This window comes from Octopus bimaculoides, chromosome 27, assembly GCF_001194135.2.
Source record: "Octopus bimaculoides isolate UCB-OBI-ISO-001 chromosome 27, ASM119413v2, whole genome shotgun sequence".
NCBI classification, from domain to species: domain Eukaryota; kingdom Metazoa; phylum Mollusca; class Cephalopoda; order Octopoda; family Octopodidae; genus Octopus; species Octopus bimaculoides.
The window spans coordinates 16,762,450-16,766,592 of record NC_069007.1 but is presented as its reverse complement, the minus strand read 5'-3'; the positions used below and the strand labels follow the sequence as shown (position 1 = coordinate 16,766,592).

The 4,143-nt window shown below is 37.8% G+C and overlaps 1 protein-coding gene across 2 annotated transcripts in view; it reads left to right on the top strand.

Annotated features, from left to right (window-relative positions):
- Positions 1-4,143, top strand: part of LOC106877216 (cobalamin trafficking protein CblD) — a 46,209-nt gene that overhangs the window by 29,924 nt on the left and 12,142 nt on the right. The window contains exon 1 of one of the 2 annotated variants that reach the window (XM_014926073.2): positions 3,599-3,701. The exons of the other annotated variant lie outside the window; for it this stretch is intronic. The gene's annotated coding sequence lies outside the window, so the exon portion shown is untranslated. Of the gene's footprint in view, positions 1-3,598; positions 3,702-4,143 lie in introns of those variants that run through there. 2 annotated transcript variants of the gene reach the window in all.

Here is a 4,143-nt window from a genome sequence, read left to right as displayed (position 1 = left end):
CATGTGTGTGTGTGTGTACACTACATGTATATCTTCCACTAGAGAAAAATGATAGAAAACAAAATCAAAATTAATAAAAAATATTAAAAAAAAAATTGATGTGTCATGAACGACAATGTCTCCTCGGTTATTGATCCCGTGAAGAGTTAAATGGCTTGACGTTGACTTCAGACATGCAATGAACCCAGAGCTGCCCAACCCACTCACAAACAAAATCATCATGGTTTACAGATTGTGACATAATTATTTCATTATTAGACTAAAACTAAATAAGCATGGAGAGAGAGGGGGAAGAGAGAGAGAGAGAGAGAGAGAGAGAGAATACAATTATCTTTGCTTGGGTAAAAATAACTGGGTGTGTGTATTTGTGTATATGTGTGTGTGTCTTTGTTCCCACTTGCATTTGATCACCAGTGTTACTTTGTTTATGTCCCTGTAATGTAGCGATTCAGTAACAGAGACCAGTAGTATAAGTAACCAGACTTACTAAAATAAGATGTCCCAGCATGACTGCAGTCTAATGACTAATGGAAGATGTACAAGATAGAAAATCAGTACTATAGTTAGTATGTTTGACTAAAACCCCTAATCCCTTCAGGAGGGGCTCCAGCAAGAATGCAGTCTAATAACTGAAAAACAGAAAAGTGGGTTCAGTCACAATGCATGGCACCATGGGGAAATGTCTTCTTCTATAGCCTTGGGCTGATGAAAGCTTTGTGAATGGAATTAGTAGATAGAAACTGAAAGAAGTCCACTTATTCTTTGTAAGCCTAGTACTTATTCGTTTTTGCCGAACCGCTAAGTTACGGGGACATAAACACACCAACATCAGTTGTCAAGCAATGGAGGAGAGACAGACACAGGCTCACACACAAATATATACATATAAATGTACATATACGATACATATACACACACTCACATATATGTAAACATACACACACACATGACAGGCTTCATTCAGTTTCTGTCTACTCAATCCACTCACCAGTCTTTGGTCACCCTGAGACTATAGTAGAAGACATTTGCCTGAGGTGCCATGCAGTGGGACTGAACCTGAAACCGTGTGGCTGGGAAGCAAGCTTCTTACCAAACAGCCATGCGTGCACCTATTGTGTGTGTGTGTGTGTGTATATATATATGATATATATATATATGTGTGAATGAGTCTTTGTGTCTGTGTTTTTCCCACACAACTGCTTGAAAACCAGTGTCATTTTGTTTACAGCCCCATAACTTAGTAGTTCAACAAAAGAGTCCTATAGAATAAATACCAAGCTTGAAAAGAAAAAAGTTTTGGGGTCAATTCATTTAACTAAAGATTCTTCAAGGTGGTGCCCCAGCATGGCTACAGTCTACACACACACACACACACAGAGTAACAGTGATAACTGTTACTTCTAATCTCTCAAACGTTGATTCTTTATAAATGTTTCCTGAGATGTAACCGCCTGCTCTTATGAACCGTACCATAAGCCAAATGAAAAACTCTGTCATCCTGCATACAGTGTTTAAAAACCTGATAGCTAACATTATTGATAGGATATCTAACCTCTCTTCTCCTAAAGAGTTATTTGTTAAGGTCACTCCTACTATAACAATACCCTAGCTAACGTGGCTTCAAAGATAAGATACATTACAACCCTTCAAGTAAAATTATGAATCTTAATAATAGACCTAAAAATAGACATAAAAATATATGTCCTCCACTACTTTCTCCCTAAATGTTAAAACTTGTGCAGGCAAGAAATTTCTGTCTCTTTTTTGGATAAGCATTTCTCAGTGAACCACAAATACAGGAAGATTTTTAACAGACACTTGATTGAAATGTCATACAGCTGCTTCCCCAATATGTAAACATCACCGAAATCCCACTCCCAGTTGCAACTCTTGAGACACTGAAGCTTACCAGTTGACTACACATGTTAGATAAACTCTGTCATATACGAAGGGGTACCCAAAGGTAACTGGAAACATGCTCTGTGGGACAAGCCTGTCATAGTTCAGGCTTCTGCCACTAGAAGTCCCTTGATGCAGCCCCAGGCACCAGTCTGCCAATCAGCATGGTCGTGTGCAGTCATACTACCACTTGGTGTGTTTTTGTTTTGCAGTGCTTCTCTCCTGTTCGTTGATTTTTGTGATGGCTGAATCAAAGAAACAGTGTACTTCAGTGAAATTATGTCTTCTGTTGGGGGAAACAGTGGCTGAAACAGTTGCCATGCTTCAGACAGCTTAGAAGGATGTGGCCATGAGCAAAACAAGTTTACAAGTGGTTTCATGCTTTAGGAATGGTCACTTATCGCTTGAAGAACCAACCCCGTTCAGGGCGACTATCAGTCTCCCAAATGAATGAAAACATCATGAAAATTCATGAATTGATCTTGGAGGACGATCACTGAACAATTAACGAACTTGTTGATATGATTGGGTGTGTCCTGGAGCTCCTACCAACGAACTTTGAGCCAGGAATTGCGAATGAAAAGAGTTACAGCAAAAATTGTGCCTCGCTTGCTCACGGAAGATCAAAAACAATCACAACTGAATGCATGTCATGAACTGAAAGAACAGTCAGAAGTTGATCCGGACCTCTTTTTCGAAGGTCATCACTGCTGATGAAAGCTGGTGCTACGGAAGTTGCAGATGTGGAAGAGATGAAAAAAACAACAACAGAGGCGTTACAAGTCATCGTTTTTACTCATCTCTCATTGGATGGAGTACAGTTTTTTGCTTCGTCCCAACTGGAACCGATCTAAGGGCGATAACTTCATATCGCCTAGCAGTATTGTTGCACGGTAGAGTTTCGTTTTGGGGTTTATAGTTTACAATCCATGAGGCGGCGAGCTGGCAGAATCGTTAGCACGCCGGGTGAAATGCTTAGCAATATTTCGTCTGTCTTTACGTTCTGAGTTCAAATTCCGCCGAGGTCGACTTTGCCTTTCATTCTTTCAGGGTCGATAAATTAAGTAGCAGTTGCGTACTGGAGTCGATCTAATCGACTGCCCCCCCCCCCAAAATTTCGGGCCTTGTGCCTAGAGTAGAAAAGTATATTTTACAACCCTAACTGACCAGGACAGTTACCTACCTCTAGTTGTAGAGGTTGTGTGCCTCTGACAAGTCGTCTATACCGCTAAAAGCCTTACAGATGCGAAACCAGGTAAATTTTCCGATTAACACCCGCACGATTTTCACTAGGGTGTTAAGGGTTGGGTTACGGTTAGGGTTACGGTTAGGGACGGAATTCCCTGACCCTAACCCTAAAACCCCAACCCTAACCTTAACCCTAAAACCCTAACCCTGACCCTAAAACTCTAACCCTAACACCCTAGTGAAAATCGTGCGGTGTGTTAATCTGAAAATTTACCCGAAACTAATGGGCACTCTCTGACCGGTCTTAACAAACGCCATTCTAAGTGTGTATGTGTATACACACACACACACACACACACACACACACATATATATACAAACATATTAATGCTAAATTTTTTTTAAAGTACCGGCATATATAATTTCTTATTCTGTTTTACTACATTTAATAAACTACATCAAACAACAACAATAAATAATAATTTACATTTAACATTAAATTCTATTTTATCCCGCTTCTAATTAAAATCTAAATAAACATAATATAAGACGGTGCCCAATTTGCAGCGCCTGCCGTAAACCACATCTCAGTTTCATTTTGTTACTAAACAGAGGTTAGTAGTTCCGTCCTCCTTGCCTTTTTAAAAAAATATATCTTATATGATATTAAAATGCTTCTTAGTTGTAAAAAAAATTAATAGTAGTAATAATTTGACAGTTATGTATAGTTGTGTATATTAATATTTATATATTATTTTTTTTTCTTTTGTGTTTATTTAATCGACGATCATAACGGAATGTTTTGTTATATAATATGTCGCAATACCAAATGCCTCTGTCTATCACTTTCTCGCATACTCACACATATTTAATATATATCTATAAACATGTTTATATATTTATAAACATATTTATATATTTATAAACATATATATTTATAAACATGTTTATACACACACACACACACACACATATATATAAACATGTTATATATAATTTACCTGTAATTTTGGATTTTGTCCCTAATATTATTATTATTATTATTATTATTATTAT